At 47.9% G+C, this 22,149-nt stretch overlaps 1 long non-coding RNA gene across 1 annotated transcript; it reads left to right on the forward strand.

Annotated features, from left to right (window-relative positions):
• The first annotated feature begins 4,326 nt into the window (after positions 1-4,326).
• On the forward strand, positions 4,327-20,578 carry LOC144369794 (uncharacterized). Its single transcript, XR_013429570.1, has 3 exons — positions 4,327-7,810; positions 16,292-16,493; positions 16,608-20,578. It is a non-coding gene; the product is annotated as an uncharacterized LOC144369794 (long non-coding RNA).
• Positions 20,579-22,149: the final 1,571 nt, after the last annotated feature.

Genomic DNA, 22,149 nt, shown 5'->3' on the forward strand with positions numbered 1-22,149 from the left:
GCAGTTTGGACTGGCACGCGGCCTCACGCTGGGCCGGCGGCAGGTGTTCCAGATGGCCGCCTGAGTCTGCTCATCTCGTCGCCAGCTTTGTTGATGTTCCACCGCCCTCACTGTCCCCGGGCAGGCACACCTAGAACCGCAGCAGACGGCTGGCTGCAGCTGTGGTCTAAGGCATATTTCTTTTGGAAAGGAGGACAGATGAGAGGACATTACTGTGGACAGGGTTTCAGAGGAGAGGAAATTGGACTGAATGACAATTCTGGAATGTCAGTTATGAACTCGTGACAGGCACGCATTTCTTTCTTCCTTTTTTTTTAGTACCAGGGATTGAACTCAGGGGCATTCAACCGCTGAGTTATACCCAGCCCTATTTTGTATTTTATTTAGAGACAGGGTCTCCCTGAGTTGCTTAGTGCCTCACCATTGCTGAGGCTGGCTTTGGACTTGAGACCCTCCTGCCTCGGCCTCCCGAGCTGCTGGGATGACAGGCGTGGGCCACTGCCCCAGGCCCATTCATGCATTTCTTAACCACAGGGATATGTCCTAAGAAAGGCGTTCCTAGGCAATATTGTTGTGTGCAGTTGTAGAGTAATTCCACAAATCAAGATGATGATGACATCACCAGGTGACATGATCTTATGGGAGCTCCGCTGTACATGTGGTCCGTCATTGACGGAACCACCCTTCGGTGGCACACGCCTGTGTTCTAAAAGGAAGTTTATATCACAACCGATTTGAAGTGAAAACTTATACAGAAAATCTCCAATGATTGGTCCCTGATCCTAGAGGCCACACTAATTGATTTAACTAAAATGTGGAGTGTCATGATTTCTTTCAAATGAAGTTCAACAAGAGGCAGAAGTAATGGAGGCAAGAGAAATCAGAACAGTGGTTACCTCTGAGAGGAGTTTTCTGGGAAGGGACATGAAGGAACCTTCTAGAAATGTTCTGTATCTTGATGTGGGTGGTGGCTATCTAGATATATTTATATGTGGAGATTCATCGGGATATACCCTGAAGATTAGTATATCCATGTGTGGGTAAGAAACCTCAATACAAAAGAATAACATTTTTGGTCTCCCCCGCCCCCCGGGCTCTGTACTAAGTATGCAGAAAGCACATTTTGTGAGCAATCAGGCAATTCTAGGATGGTGTCTTAAGGGCATCTCATCAGGAAGCCCAGGCTGCCTGTCTATTTCGATTCCTCCTCCAGGAGTAACTGAAGACTGAGGCTCAGCTGGGAGGCCTATCTGCTACCCAGATAAAGGTGGCGGCCCTGGGGTTCTAAGTAGAGGTGCCTAGGGGACATCCGGAAGAGCACCTAAAGGCAGTCTTCATCTTTTGCCTTTCCTGGTTGTGTGCAGTGGGGACCAAATGGTTGCATGTACAGCTGCCATTTTGGATTAAGGGGTGACCTTGAGGATGAGAATCATCAAGTGAGGATGTTGAAGAAGTAAGTGAGGGAAAGGTCCCTGGTGACCTGATAGAACTGCCATGCCAGCCTCAGGCCACCTCCTTCCAGACGGTTGTTTCCATGAGGGAGTAAACCCGTGAGCTTTGACGTCGACTCGCTGCCCACCTAATCACAAGCTGCGATGCAGGTAAACACAGGGCTCTCCAGGAGACAGCAGGGCACTAACTGGGCATTGGCCGCAGGCTGCGGTCAAAGGGGATTTCTTAGAGAAGGTGCACTGGAGATGAGTCCTGAGAGCAAGAGAAATTTGGCTGAGAGATATAGTGAGTTTTTAAAGATGTTATGGGAGTCCCACATGGGTATGGAAACCTGTTAAGGGATATTTAAATCCAGCCAAAGAGACACTCTCTGATCAGGAGCTAATCGGATCTGCCTATTGGATAAGCAGCAGTTAACAAAGCCTTATCTCTTGTGGTTATGTGGTTATTTTATTTGTTGATAAAATGAATGAGTAAAGTTTATTTCTTTATTTGATTGAAAATTTACCCCTAGTAAAAATAGAAATCATATTGTACAGTTGTATATCCATTTTTTGAAAAACTCAAAACCTTATAGTGAAAGACACATATTCTAAAAATTATGAAACATATAAGACATGCTAAGGAAAATATACTAGGGTGCTCAATATTGTAAAGATATCCATTTCCCCAAGTTGCTCTAGAGACTGAACCCCATGACAGGATTTTTGTTAGAAATGGACAGGTTTACTCTAAAATTGTTTGGAAACACAAAGAACACAGGAGAGCTTAAATATTCTGAAAAAGACTGAAGTTAGGATGCTTAAACCACGTGGTTCTCAGGACTTATAAAGCTGAGATACTGAAGGATAGTGTGATCTTGGCCCAGAGACAACTAAGATCAATGAAATAAAACACAGAGAGCAGAAATATATCTAAGCCTGTACCATCCAGTGATTTTTTTAAACTAAATCATCGAGGCCATTTAATGAGGGAAAAGAAAATGTTTTCAACAAATGGCGCTGAAACAGCCGTATATTCCTATAGGAAAAAAATGAACTTCAGCCCGACCTCACTCCATATTCAAGAATTAATTCAAGGTAGATCATAGACCTAAACATAATAGCTAAAATCATGAAGTTTCCTATAAGAAAAGAGACTATTTTTACTGTTTGTGGATAGTTAAAAAAAAAAATTTGAGTGGAACACAGAAATCAGTAACCACAAAAGTAGAAAATGGATAAGGTGGGCTTTATCAAAATTAAAAACCTATACCCATCAAAAGAAAAAGACACCATTAAGAAAATGAATGGAAAAGCCACAGACTGGGAGAAAATATTCTCTAAACAAAGAACAAAGGATCTGTGCCACAGTTACCAAAGAAAAGCTAGCTCATTCAATGAAGGCAAGCAACCCGATTACGAGATTGCAAAGGTGTTAACAGAGCACCACAAATAAACAGCCCAACAAGCACATGAAAGTCGTCCATCCTCAGTCATCAGAGAAATGCACAATAAAAATGGGATGCAACGTGCTCACCCACGAGAATGTCTAAAATGAAAAAGACTATCCTTCAGGGCTGGGACCGTAGCTCAGTGGTAGAGCACTCCTCTAGCACGTGTGAGGCCCTGGGTTCGATCCTCAGCACCACATAAAAATAAATAAATAAAGATATTGTGTCCATCTACAACTAAAAAAAAATACTTTTAGAAAAGTCCATCAGTCCCAGTGGTGACGATAGGGAGTAACTGGAACCCTCGTGCGTCTCTGACGGGAGAGTTCTATGATAAAGCCATTTGAAAACTGGCTTGGCAGTTTTTACAGGCTAAGCATAATGCCTGCCTTCGATGGTGAATTTTGGGTGTCAGCTGGACTGGGCTAAAAGATACCCAGGTATCTGGAAAAATATTATTTCTGAAAGCGTCTGTGTGGGTGGTTTTGTAAGAGTTCACAGCTGGGTCAGTAGACAGTAAAGAAGATTGCCTTCCCCAGTGCGGTGGGCCTCGTCCAATCTGTTGAGGGTCTGATGGAACAAAAAGACAGAGGAAGGGCAAATTTGTTTCCCTTTTGAACGGGGACATTCATCTTCCTCTTTTAGACATCAGAACTCCTGGCTCTCAGGCTTCTGGCCTCAGACGGAATTCCACCTGTAGCCTCCAGGTACTTCCAGCTTGCAGATGGTGGCTACAGGACTTCTGGGCCTTACTTGTGTGAGCCAGTTCCTATAATAAATCAATCTATCCATTCACCCATTCTTCCTGCCATCTCCTATTGGTTCTATTTCTCTGGAGAATCCTGCTTCATAATGCTACTTTGTGACCCTGAACTATTGTCCAAAAGAAATCAAAGTAGCCGGGTGTTACAGCACACATCTGTAATCGCAGAGACTTGGGAGACTGAGGCAGGAGGTTCACAAGTTTGAGGCCAGCCTCAGCAACTTAGTGAGACCCTGTCTCAAAATAGAAAATAAAGGGGGCTGAGGATGTGGCTCAGTGGTTGAGCATCCCTGTGTTCAATCCCTGGTACTAGAAAGAAAAAAAAAAAAAAGAAAAGAAAATAGAAGAAAGAAATCAAAACATATGGCCACACACATGCACACATTCTATACAAATGACTCTCACCAAATGCTCACAGAAACTTGATTCAAAATAACCAAAATTGGATTTGCCATAGGTGATGTGTAAACTCTCCCTCTGTGGCTCTTCAAGAGCAGTTCCCAGTTTTTGCTGAAGTCTCATTTACCAAAACTTTCTTTTCTGATCCTGCTTTTGATGTCCTCTCTAAGTAATCTTCCATCTCAAATGTTTTCCCCTCCGCGTTGTCTTCTAGACGAGTGATCGTCACACCGAGAACGACCAGTCTCCCTCCCTGCTCCTGGTGCAGTTGTGACTGGCATCCCCTCTCACTTCCAGAAGTGTCCTGGTTGGGCAGGAGCTCGTATGCCACCCTGCAAGATGGCACAGCGAGACGCTGGGGTGACAGGACGTGAAGGCAGGTCACCCTGACTCAGAAGGTGGGAATCGCGAGGTGAACAGGAAGGACATCCTCCTGGGCCGGGCCAGGAGTTCTCTTTTCTCTTTAGCCCTCTGTGCGGCCTCATTCCCGGATGTTCCCCAGGCGGGAAGAAAGCGCCCAGTGTGTTCTGCGCGCGGAGCCTCCTCTCCTATCGACTTCCCGTCTGTCCTGTTTTGTTCTCTTTTGGTTTTTTTACCTCCTGCAGTTTCTGATCTGGATCTTCCTCTTTCAGTGGCTTCCACAATACTGTCATTTAAGGCATCGCCAGGGCGTTTAAAGGAGATGTTGCTCAAGGTCAAGGACGGCCCCTGAACTTTCAGGTCAGTTGATGCAGGAGCTCTGGAGGGGCTCCTCTGGGACGTGAGACAAGGCCGCAGTGGACACCACTGGGGTGGCTTTCTCAGGGCCTCTCCTCTTCTTGCCCACACACCATCAGCTTCCTCAGGGGAGGGCACCCTCCTAGGTCAGACCTGGCCCAGGGGTGACGGCGGGGTCCTATGGGACGGGGCTGGGGACACAGGGCTTTCCCAGAGGTGAGGGTAGAGACTTTCCCCTCCAGCTGGGCGAGCTGAATCAGGACAGTGGAAGTCTGGAGCTGCTGCTGGTCATCTTGGTCACCTCTTGGGGACATGGGACAAGGATGCCATCCCAGAGCCAAAGATCCACACAGATTCCTGCTGAGCTCTGGAGCTGAGGGTCTTGATTACTAGAAGACATTCTCCAGGGAACACAGCGAGCCATTACTTGAGCCTCTGTGGTGGACATTGTCCACTAACAGCCATCAGTATCGCCAGCTGCTACTTGTTAAATCCCATTGCGGTGGATGGATCTCTCTCCATCATCTCCCCGCATCTTCTCCTCTGAGAGTGTCTTTTGCAGCTCCTGCTCATAAGAAGGGGAGTCTCTTTCCCCATTTCTTCAAGTTGGGCTGCTGACTTATTTTGGACAGGAGAACACAGCAAAAGTCACAGCGTACGCGGTTTTAAGCTGATGTCACGGCTTTGGGATAAAGTCCCAGCTGGCCTGCACGGCATGAGCCACCGCAGGGAGGAGAGCTGAGACCCCCAGACCACAGATGGTCACGCCAGGAGAGCCACTGGCCAACCGTCCACTGACCACTGATGCATGAGGGACTCCAGCAAAGGCTGGAAGGACTGTCCGCTGAGCCTGGCCTGCTGTTGACCTGTGGGATTGTGGGTGAGAATTTGGTGATTGTCTTGAGCTGTGAGGTTTTGGGGTGATCTGGTTCCTAGCAGTTATTAACTGAGAGTCTTATTACGACTGATGTACTAGATAGACATTTATTAAGCACACTAGTTTTGGAGACAGACCTGATTAGGAGTCCTGGCTCTACAACATAGTAGCGCCATGACCTTGGGCAATTTCTTAAGAATGTTGCTTCAGCTTTCTTATCTGTAAAATGGTGCCATGGTTTGAATACGGTGTGTCCCCCCTGAAACTCCCGTTGAAAGCTGATTGTCATTGTGATGCTGTTTGGAGCTGGCCATTAGGAGGTGATTATGTCATTAGGAGGGTTTAATAACTTTCTCACGGGACTGGATTAGCTACTATGAGAGTGGGTTGCTGTGAAGCAAAGCCACCCCTCATGTCTTCCATGTGCACCTCCTAACCCTTCTGCTTTTCCTCCATGGACGGAGGCAACATGAGTCCATTGCCAGTCACTGCTGTTCAGTTATGGACTTTCTGCCTTCAAAACTGTGAGTTAAATAACTTCTTTCCTTTATACATTACCCAGCCTCTGGTATTCTGTTATAGCAACAGAAAACAAAGCCCTAAGTAAAATGGGCATAATGATAATAATAGTGAATCATGCACGTAAAGTTATTTGCACAGAGCCTGGCACACAGTAAATCTTTCTGAGTGCAGTGTATTATTTATTTATGAATGAAACCCACAATCCACCTTACAAGTTTGCAACTGTTATACCCATTCTACATCTGAGGAGATCAGCCTCAGAAAGCTGACTAGATAATATTCATCGCATATGGAGGGTCCATTATGTCCTGAAGCTTTCAAAAGCTGCATCTTCCAGAATCAGAGAAACAGGATCTGTAGGTGCAGCCCAGCCCAGGTGAACCTAGGTGAGCTGAGGCCAGGCTACGGCCCCGGTTGGGAGAAGTCTGCTCTCCCACCTCCTAGAGAGGACAGGGAGATCGGGGACCAAGGGGTTTCCAGGCCACGTTCTCTCGGGAGCTGATCCTGAGAACAGGAAGGAGCACGGGGAAAACCAGAGGGGCCTCTTCACCCTCTCAGAGAGGGAAGGGACCCTGACAGGCACAACTCCCAGCCACTGTCTCATTCAGCGTCCCCAAACTGGGCCATCTGCGACTAAGCCCACAGGACACCTTGTCTGGACGCTCTGCCCCGGTCCAGGCAAAGCCAGACCCATGAATCATAGACTAAGTAGGTCTTGGACTCTGTGTTCCTCCAAAAGTCAAAACAATTCCATCCTAATTCTTACCTCCAGAATCACACACACACACATATACTTATGTGTGCCTTCCCCTCCTCTTCCCCTCCCCCCGCCCACTCCTTTCCCTCTGTCGCGCGCGCGCACACACACACACACACACACCCCATCTATCTCTTACAAGAGTAGAATTCAGACTTCAGGCTTTCATCATTTAGTTATTTTTCTCTATATTACTTGCCTCCTGACATATTTTCTATTTATTTGCCTTGTCTCACTAAAATATAAAGCTCCAGGAGGGACATTTTGTTCCCGATGTCTCCCCGGTGCCTAGAATACTTCCCGGCACATAATGAATACTCGAGAAGCGTTTGTTGAATGAGTGAATGAATTGTATGTGCTGTGTCAGGGTCGGGGTGGGAACCATTCATTCATGGTTTTCTTTTTTTTTTTTTTAAATATATTTTTAGTTGTTGATAGACTTAATTTTATTTATTTATATATGCGTGTGTTGCTGAGAGTCGAACCCAGTGCCTCACACATGCTAGGCAAGCGCTCTACCACGGAGCTCCACTCCAGCCCCCATTCATGGTTTTCAAGAGGCATGGAGCATGAGGGAAGCATGAAAAGATCCTGCATTTAAAAATACCTTTAAGTTTTCAAACTCACAACCTTATTCTTATTTGAGATGCTTACAAGTTGGGAAACAGGCCTGCGAATCCCCTGCGGCAGGTAAAGAAATCAAGACCCAGACAGGTTGAGCGCCTCCGTCCTAGAGCTGGTCAGTGGAAGGAGGGACAGTCCCCACGTTCCCTGGAAGCAGAGATGAAGAGCCGGCGCTTACCGACGGAAACGAAGGCGAAAGCCAGAGCCGTGGACCACAGTGCTGCCATTTTGATGTTGCTCGTTTGGTACCGACTCCTCCTCTTGAAGGTAAGCACAGACCCCCAGGTCACCCACCCCCACCCCAGGGGCAGCCCCGTCCTGAACAGCTTTTCCGTGCACCAGATGAGGAGAGGCCACCCGCTGTCTGCAAGTGGAACAAATCAAGGTGAGGTGTTTCATCTTTGGATAAGCTCCGGAATAATGTCAACACAGGATTTCTATTTTCTTTTTGTATTTTAATAACTTTGAAGAGGTGTCTTGCCTGGGGCTGTGTTTAGACATGCTAAGAAGGCTTCCTCTTCCCTTTCTCCACTCTGCTGTTAAACCAGGCTTCCTCCCTCCGCCACCTTCTCTGGAAATCTCTACCTAAATCTTGACCTAAATGCTACTGGGAGCTTCTGTAGGGAGTAGATTGTTGTTCTGAAAATGGGGGGGCCCAGAAAGTCCCCCCGACTGGGCTTCTGCAGGGCCGGGCCTATGCCTGGAGCTTTCGAGGGAGAACACAGGTGGAGTGAACTTGATTCCTTCCCTGGACAATGCACAAGCACGTGTGTGTGTGTGTGTGTGTGTGTGTGTGTGTGTGTGTGTGTGTGTGTGTGTAACTGGAATATGGGAGCTTTTCATGCTGCCATCTGATATCTATTTCTTCCATCCACGGCCTAACCGTCTATCGGGGGAATGGTGGGATGTATCAGAATCCTTGTGCTATTTGGATTTAATTAAATTACTGTTTTTGGAGCACAATGTAAAGGAAACCCTAATTTGGCCAAGGGGTAAATTAATTAGAATAGTTAAATAACAAACCAACATGATTGACACCCCTCTGTTCTCCGTAATAATTCCTAAGGCTTAAAATATTGCCGGACCCAAATTCAGGGCTTGATCAACGTTTGCTGAATGAATGAATGAACGAACGAACGAACGAACATGCCGAGCCAGAAGGGCTTCTCCATCCCTCCCTGGATGATCATGGTACTTTGCCAACGGTCTCCCAGTTCTCCTCCATTCTCCACTTCACAGTCACTGTCACCTTTAGAAACTGCAAATGTGCTTTGTGCCACGCCCAAGTCCGAGACACTCTCACACTCCTTTATGACTCCACCACCCTCAGGTTCAACTTCATGACGTCATTCATTCCTTTATTCCCCCAGCTGAAGGCCTCCTGAGCCAAGACCAGCTCGGTCCCAGGCAGATTCTCAGGGGCCACGGAGGGCTTCAGGGTGTCCATATCCCCTGAAATCATGCACGAAACTTAATATGGAAATGCCTGCGAGCATTTTCAATTGGAAGAATATACATGATTCTCGTTAAATTGTCAGAGGGACCTGCATTCCCCTCCCCTGCAAACCAAGGCCCAGCGCTCGGTCAAGTAGTGACAACTGCTTTCCCAACAGTGATCGTTCCAAGAGCTTGAGGCTCCTTCGACTTAGTCTTAGATGTCCCGGAACGTCACCTCACCCCACTCTGTCGGTCAAACAAGTTACTAACATCAGCTCTGATTGAAAGTAGAGAAAGTCAGACTTCACCTAACCTGAGGAGCAACATGCACACACAAGGGAGAAGGATTATTTAGGACGAACATCTTTGGAGGTTACCCAACCCCAGGAAAGCTCCCGTGTCTCCCAATTCCTGGCTGAATGCAAAATCACACCAAGATGTTAAAGACTAATGTTTCCACTCGGTGCCTTGGGCTGTGTCTGAAGGGATGGGTCAGTTTGTGCACCACTGCAAACAGCACCAACATCTTGGGGGTCTGAGGCCACGGGCTTATTTCCTCCTCACACCTCATGGCCATGGAGGGGGGCATCTCTACCCGATGATGCAGATGCAGGATGCAGAAGAGGGAGCGGAGAACACGTGACGAATGACAAACCACTTCCAACACACCCAGCGGGATGTGACCCACATCATGCTGCTCACACGCCATTGTCCACTCCAGGGAAAGGACATCCTTGCTGCATGGAAGAATTGACAGACTTGGCTGCTCCTCTCTCTCCTTTGAGGGAGTTCAGGACAGCTCAGCCCCGTCTCCTGCACCTCCTTTATGGGGTCCACGAGGCAACCTTCAGAAGGTCAAGGACACAGGACCCCACCTTCCAACTAGTCTTCTCAACATCTCGAAGAAAGGACAAATAGAGTCAAGTAGATGTAGGTTTGAATTCTGCTTCTGCTGCTATCTAGTTCTGGATCTGATTTCCACGTCTGCAAAATAGGGATGGCAATAGGACAGAAAGATAAAAAAAATGACCACACCATTCACTAGCTCTGTGACATTAGGTAACTTAGTTAACCTTTCTGTGCTTCTTTATTTATCGCACAGCTTGGTATGAGGCATAAGTGAGTTAGTATTTGTAAGTAGCATACTATAGTGTCTTGGGTATTTTTTGCGGGGAGGTACCAGGGAGTGAATCCAGGGGTGCTTAACGACTGATCCACATCCCCAGCCCTTTTTTTTTCTTTTTTCTTTTTTAGAGAGAGAATGAGAGGGGAGAGAGAGAGAGAGAGAGAGAGAGAGAGAGAGAGAGAGAGAGAGAGAGAGAGAGAATTTTTAATATTTATTTTTTAGTTCTCGGTGGACACAACATCTTTGTTGGTATGTGGTGCTGAGGATCGAACCCGGGCCGCACACATGCCAGGTGAGCGTGCTACCGCTTGAGCCACATCCCCAGCCCATCCCCAGCCCTTTTTAAAAATTTTACATACAGACAGGGTCTCGCTGAGTTGCTTAGGGCCTCGCTGAGTTGCTGAGGCTGGCTTTGAACTCACTATCCTCCTGCCTCAGCCTCCCAAGTGTCAGGTATTACAGGCGTGATCCACCGTTCCCGGCTCATTGGCTATTATTGATGGCATATGAACTGTTGGAGGTGCAGAAGTCCTACATTAAATGTGAGTTCTTATTTCTCCTTCTTCCCATGCCACAGCCTTGAGGACAGGAGTCTTTTTTTTTTTTTTTTCCTGAAGCCACCACAGAATTCTCGGCAGCCCACTATTTGGCTTTACACAGTTTGAAGTGGGTCGCCTTCGGGCACCAGAAAATGATCTACCACTGACACCTAGTGGAGGATGGTGGGAAGTGCTCAGGGGAGTCAGGGTCCAGGGCTAAGAAGAGGTGGAGACCATAATGCTATGCCTGGGTGCCCATGGCACTTATAGGGCTCTCGGGAGCCACGCCAGTGCAGCCATCACCAGGGGAATGTCCTACCCAGCCACCCTGAAGCTAGACCTTGTCACGGAAGGCTCTATTCCAAACCACCCAGCCCAGGGCAGAGGGTCTGCCGTGACTTCATCTCACGCTGCCTCTGGTTGCCATGGGATCCCCAGGAGAGGAGACAGGGCCCTGCCTTCAAGGAACTGGCAGGAAGTGGATGGGCTTAGTTTTTTTTTTTTCTCCGTGTGAATCATTGAGCATCTTCGAGCTCCAGTTTCCTAATGCGAAATGCGATTAGTAATAGTGAGCCTGGTTTGGAAGGATGGACGTAGAAAGCAAAACCATGTCGGCCCAGAGCAGGCACCCAAGACCTAGGAGCTACGGTAACTGTAGGTATTCTTTCATGATGGATAAGGGCACGTGAAGTAATCAGGGAACAAACTCTGGGCCAGGCAGAAGCCATCGGAGCTTATAGAAGCTAAGACCCGCTTGTCTGCGAGCTGCAGAGATTAGATGAGCTCTCAGAGGGAAACGAAGCCACCGTAACCAAATCGCCATCCTCCAACTGGCTGACACCATCATGGTGATAGGTTGGCCCTTTCTATACCTGGGTCACACTGGATTCATTTCAAGCCTTAAAATAAATTATTGTGATACATGTGAAACATACAACAAGATCTTTAAAAAATAATGCAGCATTTTCTTTAGGAAACAAAATAATAAATGTAGTGGAGGCTTCCTGGATCTTCCTCAATTGCTTTTCCCCTGACACTCTACCCAGCCAAAGGAACCGCTGTCCTCAATTTGGTGTTTATCCTTCCCGTGCATGCATTTACGTTATTACTACATGTGGATGTATTCTAAACAACATACGGTCGAGTTGCATGTTTCAAACCTTTATATAAATATATCACAGGGTGTGTATCTGTATTTTTCTACTTGGGTTGCCATAACAAAATGCCACAGCCTGAGTGGCGTAAACAACAGCAATCACTTTTCCCACGGTTCTGGAGGCTAGGATTCTAAGACCAAGGTGCCAGTTGTCTTGGGTTTCGGTGAAGGCTTTCTTCTTGCCTAGCAGATGGCCACTTACTCCCTATGTCTTTGTTTTTTTAAATATTTTTTAGTTGTTGATGGGCTTTTATTTTCACTTATTTGTATGTAGTGCTGAGACTCGAACCCAGGGCCTCACACATGCTAGGCAAGCACGCTACCGCTGAGCCACAACCCCAGCCCCTCCCTATGTCTTTACAGGGACTTTTCTTTGGTGTGTGTACATGGGAAGGGTGGGGAGGGGTGGGGAGGAGAGAGAACGCATGCTCTTTGGTGACCTTTTTAAAAAACAATAATCCTATCGAATGGGGGCCCCGCCCTTATGATGTCATTTAGCGTTCATTTCTCAGCGGTCCCATCTCCAAAGATGGTCACAATAAAAGTGAGGTCTTGCAACACATGAGCTTTGGGAGGGCCATGCACACTCAGTCCGTGATATGGATCTGTCCTGATACAGGGGCAGTTGGTCAAATGTCAAGGACTCAGACAGAACAGGACTGAAGAATTGGGAGGAGGAAGGCTGGGGAGGTTATGTGGGTAGACCTCGGGCTTGGGCACAGACGAGGCCGCTCATGTCCCACCTGGATGCTCTTAGAAAGCACTCTTTTTGGAGGAGGCTCTTAATAGTTAGGTGACTCAACGAGACGCTCTGTGAACGTCAGTCACCATCTCTCCCCAGCCACCATGAATGGAGCCGTGACGGTGGAGAAGGAGGCTGTGGACACCTAGCAACATGAATCTCCCCTCACTGGCCCGGCAGTGGCTGCCACTGAGTGCTTCATTTGCCAACAGCAGAGACGAACACCCACCCCAGCTATGATCCCATTCCCCAGGAAGCCCGTCAGCCTCCTGATGGATGGCCACAGTCATGGAGTGGGCAGAGCGTGGGCTCCCCGTGGAGGACCCGTCTTCTGGGTATGCCTCTGCTCGCTGGGCTGCGAGGCTCCTGCTGCCTCACCGTCTGTCTCTGGCCTCGCGTAATAAATCCATTCTCACCTTCCTGACAAGGCAGCCCCAGGATCCTCATCTCATCTGCCATAGTCATGTCCACATTCCACGGAGCCTTTGCAGCTTCAATATGAGGCTGCACATTGCCACTTGCTCTAGTGTCCTTGTGTATTGTCCAGGGTTCTCTAGAGGAACAGAATCAGCAGGAGGTATAATTATAAAAGGGGACGTATTGGGTTGGTTTATGCGACCAGAAGCTGGATAGTCCACCATGGCCGTCGGTAGGCTGGAGAGTTAGGAGAACCAGTAGCTGCACAGCCCGAGAGGCTGAAGAACAAGAGGGAACAGCGGGGCCACCCTAGCCCAAGACAGAAGGCTTCTGGAAACTCCCTGGAGACTCACCGGCAGAGTCCACTTGGGAAGAGTGAAGAAGCGAGAGTCCGATATCCTCAGAGGATCACAGCAGCAATCAAGAAGCCGTTCAAGGGCCAAGTGGTAGCTCAGTGGTAGAGCGCTTGCCTAGCATGTGGGAGGCACTGGGTTCGATCCCCGGCACCACATAAGGTATTGTGTCCATCTACAACCAAAAACCATATTAAAAAAAAAAAAAGACCCCGTTCAAGAATTGAGCCTCCATCCTATTGGATGGTGCTGTCCACACTGAGGGAGGGTCTCCCCCATACCAGTCCTTCCTAGACACACCTTCATTGACACACCCATAAACCTCTCAGTCATTGGCCTCTTAATCCAATCAAGTTGATGATTCCAATTGACCATCGCACCTCACCAGGACATTAAGTCCCAGGGAAGTGAGTACTCCCTTCACTTATCCTTATTCTCCCTGCACCAGTCAGGGTTCCAGAGAAACAGAGATGGCTGTGTATGTGCAGAGAAAGACACTTAGTGCACGGAATGGGCTCACAGGGTCACGGAGACTGACCAGTCCCCAGATCTGCAGTCGCAAGCTGGGAACCCCAGGGAGCCCTGGTGCGGTTTCAGTCCAACAGCCGTGGGTTTGAAACCCCAGGAGAGTCTGAAGGCAGGAAAGGCAGGCGACCTAGCGAGCAGGGTCCGGTGGGCAGAGCTCTCTCTTACTGGGCCTTTTGTCCTGCAGGCTCTTCAGAGGGTTGGGCGAGGCCCACCCACATCAGGGAGGCCAGTCAAATCCAGAAACGCCCCCACAGGCATGCCAGAATAAAGTGTGTCCAATATCTGGACACCCACTCAGGCCGTGAAGCAAGGTGACTTCATCATTGTTCTGGAGCCAATGGGTGACCAAGAGGCAGATCTGGGGCAGGAGGCGCCTCTTCTCAGGTTCATCCTTGAATAGCCTCCCAGCAGGGGAAGCCTGGTGTCCTCCAGCAAGGGGGAGAGGGCCATCTGTGCCTGCCCAGAGGTTCCTGGGGGCACCTCTGCAGTGTCCCAGCCCAGACTCACACCCCTCTCCTTCCCCACCAGAGCCAAAGGTTCAGAAGACCGGGCTTCTCACCGACTGTGCCACTCTGTGCCTTTGCACGTAAATCCTGGTGCTCCCTCTAGCTGCAGAGTCCAAGGGTCTCTGACAGGCTGTGGAGGTTTCCTTGCTTTCCTGAGTCAAAACACCAGACTTGCCATTCTTTCTCTTCAAGACCCACAAAGCAGGCGGGATTTCTTTTCTTTCTATTCCTTCCTTTTTTTTCTTCCTTTCTTTCCTCCCTCCCTCCCTCCCTTTCTTCCTTCCTTTGTACTGGGGATTGCTTTACTACTGAGACATATCCCCAGCCCCTTTTATTCTTTTATTTTGAGATAGGGTCTCGCTATGTTGCTGAGGTTGGCCTCAAACTTGCAATCCTCCTGCCTCAGCCTCCCAAGCCATCGGAATTACAGGCATGCTTCACTGTGCCTGGCAGAAAGTAGGTGGAATTTTTTTCCCCCATGCTAAAAGCAGGTTTTAGAGACCGTTTCTTCTGCAAGGTTTGGCTGGACAGGTATGGGAGAAGAAGGGCTGGGCCAGCCTTCCCAGCTTCAAGGGTCACTGGCCACCTCCCATGTTGGAACCTCAAATGACTTGAAACTTGCAAGTCTGGTTCAGGGAGATTTTCTGCCTCCCACTCCACCTTCCACCCTCTGTCCTTGAGTCTGTGGGTCTTGCCTTCCCTCTGGCATGAGAGGCAAGTGCTCTACCACTGAGCTGCATCCCAGCACGTCTTAGCTTTTATTTTGTGACAGGGTCTCGTCATGTTGCCCAGGTTGGCCTTGAACCTGCAATCCTCCAGCCTCAGCTTCCCTAGGGGCTAGGCCTGTAGGCCTGCGCCACCCCGGCGGGCCTCCCAGGTGAACTTTGGTGGTGTGGTCTTTTCAAAGACCTTCTGCCCTGCTCCTCCTCCCCCACCATCCAAGCCCTTTCCCTTATTCCTAGCGCTCTGCTCAGCTCGCCTTGGTTTCTGTTTCCGGTAATTTTCCTGCTGGAACACGTCCTTCTGCGGCTATTTCTGAGCCTTCCTAGGGACTTAAACTGCTCCACCCTCTTTGCCCCGCCCACCTCCTTGCTGGGTTATTTTTGCCTCCTCCCACTGTCCAGCTGGGGACTTCACTTCCTGCACAGGATGCTCTCCAACTGGGCTGGCGCAGGGGACCGAGGATTTGTGGGGGACCTTGTTCATTTTTGTGACCAAGCCCTGCTGTTGCTGGTTGGATGGGTTTGTCCCATATCTGAGGGTGTGATAGGTTGTCACCTAAAGTGATTGAAGAAGTTGGAGGTCATTTTGTTGCTCTTGTTTTATGGGTTTATTGTGGTGAAGGAGATCCTAGCTGGTCTACTCGGTTGTCAGAAGAGGGTATAGAGAGATGGTGAACTAAACTGACCATATTGCCCTGAGTTATATTCTTCGTTAATAGAGTCTCCTTGGAATTCCTTAATATTCGGATTTTAAAGTTATGAATTTTCCTCCAAGTTCTGCTTTGGTTGAAGCCCACAGATTTTGATAATAAGGTTCTTATGCTGCTTATTTTTAAAGATGGGGAAATTTCAGTTTGGGTTACCCATGGCACCTCTTTTTAAACCCTAGTTTGTCATTTGCTTGGAGCAGCAACCACATCTCAACACCTTTGTGTCTTTGTTACTGTTTGTGTTGGAAATGTGGGAAATGTCTGATTTTTTTTTTATTGAAGGGGAATGAAACTAGACTTACAAATTTCTTTTCTCCATTGGCTGAGGCATACAAATGAGACAGAGCAGGAAAGAGACAATATTTAGCTTTATAGGTTCTTGTTTGGAAATAAGAACCTACCAGGGGATCATTTGGCTAAGCATTAAATGTAAGTGTCCCCCAGAAGTTCAGTTGGGACATATGTTTGTAAGCTTCTGTGGGCATTAATTAATCAGTCTGCCTTCCTTTTAGCTACACTTCACAGAAGGAATGAAGAAGAAATGTCTTTGGAGCAAGGTTCACAGCCGGGGAGAGCTGACTTGAGAAGCGGTAGAGTCTAGAAGTGTTTCTTCTGCTGACTGCTCATGAGGATCCTTTGGTGGAAGAGGGAGCTTTGAAGATACGCGGGGCATGCTGGTCCTGGCGCCCTCCTAGGAGGTCCTCACTGACCTGGGTAAGGCCAGCCAGTCATAGTAGAGGAAATGGAATAAAGGAGGTCGGTGCAGCTTCTGGGAGAGTCAAAAAGACTCAAATTTATCCATTTTGCAATTTTTTTTTTTTTCCCCAGAACTAGTCGTAGAGATTGCCATGGCTTTCTGGGACCTGCAACCGAACTTCTGCACAGGTGACAAAGCATGCGTCTCGGTCCCTGGGCATCCAAGGAACAAGAAAAGGGCTTTTTTTTTTTTTTTTTTTTTTTTTTTGTGTGTGTGTGTGTTAGTGGGTGTGTACTACTTTACCACTTTTACCACATCCCCATCCCTTTTTTATTTTTTTAATTTTGAGACAGGGTCTCATGGCTGAGGGCCTCGCTAAGTTGCCGAGGCTGGCTTTGAACTTGCCATCCTTCTGCCTCAGTCTCCTGAGTCCCTGGGGTTACAGCTGTGTGCCACTGTGCCTGGTTAGGAAGGGGCTATTTGAGGAAGCTTACTGTTAATACTGTGGACGGGGCAGGAGGAAAGAAGAGAGGAAGCTGTGTGTAACCCAAGGACAAGTGACCTCAGCCCCTGGCCTCCGCCCTGGTGCCAATCTAACTCCCTGCTGTCAATCAAGCACAGCCCCTGCCCCCCCTGTCCTCAGGGCTGGGGTAGGACCATCGTGACTAAGCCCCACAAACGGGGTGGCTTAGACGGCAGGAAGCCGGAGTCGGGACAGCAGGATTGTTCCCTCCAAGGGGCCGAGGGACGCTCTTTCCCAGCCTCTCTCCCTGGTCTGTGGGTGGCCGTGCTCTCTCTTGGGCTCTCTTCATGTCATCTTCTCTCTATGTCTGCATCCAGGTTTCCCCTTTTTTACAAGGTCACTGACCATATTGGGTTAGGGTCCACCATGATAAATTCACTTTAACTTGATTGCCTCTGTGAAGACCTCATCTCCAAACAAGGGCATATTCTGAGCTTCTGGGATCTGGACATCAACATATGAATTTGGTGGGGTGGGGGCGGCCATGGGGGACACAGCTGAACTCAGAGCTGGCACAGCCTGGGCTTTGGGTTCCTTTGTACTGCGTATGAATCATTGCACAAAACAATGACTGGGTCACCCCTTTGACCTGGGCTTGGGGATTAACATCTTCTTCCTTTCACAGTCAACTTTCAGGTGTCACTTTCTCCTGTCCTATGTCCCCCAAATGTGTCCTGTAACAATTTCCAGTGTAGTCACACCATTCCTGCTCTTGTTATTCCAAATGGCTATGTGGTGTAGGTCCAAAAATTCCCCTGAGGGCTTGTGATTTGGTCACATGACATGCCTGGTGACTGTCCACGCTGGTAAATCTTGTGATTCCAGGTTGTTCTCTCTGGATTCTAGTTCATACACTTGGAACCACAGATGCCTGAAAATGTGTCCAGAGAGGTCAAATACCCTAGAGGTTTTGGGTATTGAGCCAGATTTAGCCAATAACCTATTTTATTCAAATAAAATCTTCAGTAAATTATTATCATTTTTGGTACTTGACCACTGAGCCACATTCCCAGCCCTATTTTGTATTTTATTTAGAGACAGTTGCTTAACACCTTGCTGTTGCTGAGGCTGGCTTTGAACTTGCAATCCTCCTGTCTCAGCCTCCTGAGCTGCTGGGATTACCGGTGTGCACCTCTGTGCCTGGCTAGTAGATTTTGAATATAAACCAGGCATATAGAAATTAATAAATCAGATATTCACATCTTCTTAATTTATGGACATTAGATGACCCTTGTGGAATCAATGAGCCGAATCTCTGCACAGGGAATCATACATTGCAACGGCGGGAGAAGGTTTCAGGCGTCCTCCCTGCACCATTTCCTTTGCCTGGGCCTTGGTTGGTGACCACCCAGGACTCCCTCCCCTGCCTCCTGCAGGGCAGCAGGAAGAAGGCAGAGTGCAATAGCAGCGTGGTAACAGTAGATGGTGCTGTTTCCAAATTGCCCCGTGTCTGTAGGCGGTATTTTCTGAGACAAGAGTGGCCTGCAGTGGCCAGGGTGTATGTAGCTAGTGGTCTGCAACCAGAAGAGATTTCCTAGCTTGAGTTTCTCTTCCTTCCTTTCTTTGGTGTTGCATTCACTCCCAAACCCCGAGGTTTCCCTCCTTGCAGGGGCACTCCTCTCCATCCCTGTGCACCTTTCTGGAGGCTGCCCAGGAACTGCCCAGATCTTCCTCCAAGAGCTGGTGGGTAGAAATTCCATTCATCTTTCACAAAGGGGAGGTTCCAATGCTCCAACGTGAGAATTTCCATCTTTCTGGAGTCTAGGAACAAACAAACAAATCCAATTAAATTCACAGCCACCAGAGGGCGTGGTGAGATGCAGGCCTGAATGGAGACCACAAAAACTCTTTCCTGAAATGCTTTATTCTGTCTGTGCAGCTCATGCTGTCTTGGAAATAGGCGAAGTTTGAAAACTGCAGACTGGGCAGCTGGCTTTGGTCACTGTGTGTGACCTCCAGCACCTTTATTCCAAGTGCAGTAGATTAGTGGGATACAAAACAGGCCATGTCAGTTCAATTGAACCCGGGGCCTAACTCCCGCCCTTAAAGGATGTACTGACAAAAAGTGCTCAGAAGAGATTTTCAGTCTTGATTTCAGAGACATCAATTCTAACAAGTGCTTTTGGGAATGAAAAGGTGTCTATGTGGCAGGAACACACAGCAGGGATGGGGCAAACAGAATGTGTGGCAGGGGCTGTCCTAGGCTGGCCTCCAGAGAGCCAGTTCTGACAGCCTCTGAAATTTCGTCCTATGTGAACCCATGACTTAATGACAACGGGAGGGGATTTTGCTGAGCACCTACTGTCTGCCAGCATCTGTGCCTGGCATATCATGAAGATGATCTCTCATCCCGTGACACACTTGCAAGATAGTTCTTTTACCCTTCATTTAACAGATGTGAAAATGGATGCTCAGAGATGTTAAATGACATGCTTAGAGTTCCACGGTCAGCAAGCCAGTGATCCACGAAATAATCTCTTGATGTGTTTGACTACAAACCAGATGACGTTGCCTATACTTTTCTCTCCTTCCGATTTGGCTTTGGATTTCCTTTTGAATCAAATACACACCTGTCTTCCTGTTTTATTCAGGATAGGCTATTGTCACAACTAACCACGAACCGTCGGTGGTTTAACAAGATAAAAGCCTTTCAAGTTTATGTACAAGTCCAGTGCAAGTCAGGCAGGAGTCCCTGCTCCACGCGGTCACTCAGAGCTCCGGCCTCCTTCCATCTTATGAAGCTGCCGTCTCCACGGTGGGCCTCCAAGGTCTCCACAGGTCAGATGAGAATGGAGAATCACACATGAGAGATTTGTATGTGCGGGGTCCAGAGGTGGAAGACATCATTTTCCGTTTGTCTGAACTAGGTCACTTGATCCTAACCAAATTGCAGAGGGCGGGGCAACGAAGTTCAGCCATGTGCCCAGGAAGAGGGGGAGAATACTGGTGAGCCATTGGTGTCTCACACACACGAGATAAAATAAGAGATCACATGAGGATAAAATTAAATACTGGTCAGGGTGTTTTACTAATATGAGAAATTTGGGGGCCTACATCTGAAAGTGGGGGGTGAGTGTCAGAGAGATGCAGATGTGCAAATGTTGGAGAGGGATTATGATGGTTCCGGAAAGAACCTGCCCTCTGGCCCGGGTTGAGGGCTAGGGAAAAGAGGCTGGAGAGGCCTTGCCACCACACAAGCCCTTCACTCTCTGGTTTCCCTCTCTGGTTTACACACTTACTAGTGTTCATTCACTTATTCACGCTTCACTCATTTTCCAACAAATTGTTACAATGCTCCAGGCCTTGTCATTGTGCCATATGTTGTGGTGTGTGTGTGTGTGTGTGTGTGTGTGTGTGTGTGTGTGTGTGTACTGCCTCCTCCAGCTGAAGAAAATTCTCCTGGGGCTTGGTGTCAATTCTGGGAATGACGAGTTGCTGCCTTCTCTGAAGTGAAAGTGCTCCTCTGTACTTGACCTGACACCAGGTGCCGAGCTGCTCTCCGTGGTGAATGATGCCATTTCAAGGACTCAACAGTGGCCTTTAAATATTTTTTTTAATGTAAAATCTTTTCAACTTTTTATTTCTTAGTTTTAAACATTTTTTTTTTAAAAAACATTGGTCTTGTTTTGTTTGTGGTTGAATATTCAGTAAATGAACAGTAGTCCTTGTTTTGGGACTTTGATGTGACTTTGTCACCTTGATTGCTCTGTTCATAGACACGTTGAACAAATATTGAGATATCTGAGGAGAGGGATTTGATGACAGACGAAAGATGGGCCATCCTGTCTAGATGGTGGTGAAGAGTCTCAAATGCACAGAGGCTGGCTGGTGAGCACTAATGTAAGACCAAATGCACATGATCCCACCTTGTAGGCCACACCCCTATACATGACAGACACCTCTTCCCATTGGGTCTGTTAATCACGTGGACCAAGAAACAGAATGTGTTCTGGAACATAGAACATTTTTATTCCTGGAACAACTTGGTCCGTAATCAAGACTGGTGGTTTTCTAAGGTAACAGAGACATTAAAACAGAAGTTTTAAGTCTTTATACTTCTGTTGCTTTCAAAATCCAAATAATTTATTTGGGCCATTGTTTCCTGGAACAGGGATGTTCCATCTCCATCTGAGTTCCTGGACCTGACCTGGCTACCAGTCTGGAGACAGTGAGGGTTGCTGGAGTCTGTCTTGCTTGAGTAAGACAAGCATCATCTAGTGAAGCAAATACTTCAAGTGAGATCAGCATGCTTTCTCTGGGCAAAGTAGAGTCCAGTCTTCTCTGGAAAAGGTGAAGGAGGCATTTAATGGAGTTTGGAGTTTCTAGTTGTTCAAGTTCAACATCTACCTTAATACCTCCTTGCCGAAGTCTGGCTTGGCACAAATCAGGAGCCACTTGTCAAAAAGAAACTAACTTTATTTTTAGAACTACAAATGCCAAACAAAACAGCTCCAGGGAAAAACCCTCAGAGCCCAACTGCCACCACCGGCTTCCACAAGCCTCTCTCCCCCACACCAGCCTCTCAACCTCCCACCATCCTCCTGCTCTTGAGGCCGATTGGCTGGGTCGCGTGGGCGGAGCCAAAGAAGTCCCCCAATGAGCAGCTCCGTGGAGGAGCCAATCAGCTAGATGTTGCTGGGGCCGCTGTGAGCCAATCATCAGCTGACAGTCTGAAGGGCAGGGAAACAGCCCAATGAACATCACCGCAGAGGAGCCAATCAGCTAGATGTTGCTGGGGCCACTGTGAGCCAATCATCAGCTGGCAGTCTGAAGCTTGCTGGCAGCTGGAAGTTTGCTGGGGCCCCTTTGGCTGTGGCTCTCAACACCTCCTCTTCTAGTCTCAGATGCCTACATATTACCTATCAGCACTCTGATTTCTTCACATAGAATATTTGCCAAAATTATGCATTTCCTCTTCATGATAGTTCTGAAACTCTTACAATCAGATCCTGGGTCTCATTTTCAACACAATTTTCCCTGAGGTTGCACGAAATAAAATCCTTCTTTAATATTCTAAAGAAGTAATCTGATTTTTAGAGCCATAAACCAGCTTCCTCGTCCCACTATTCAAATGAATTTTTTAATGCTGTCATAAGTAATCACTATAGTTCACAATCCTCATAAGTAACATTTCCTCTATACTGGTGGAG

Source organism: Ictidomys tridecemlineatus, chromosome 13, assembly GCF_052094955.1.
Source record: "Ictidomys tridecemlineatus isolate mIctTri1 chromosome 13, mIctTri1.hap1, whole genome shotgun sequence".
NCBI lineage: Eukaryota > Metazoa > Chordata > Mammalia > Rodentia > Sciuridae > Ictidomys > Ictidomys tridecemlineatus.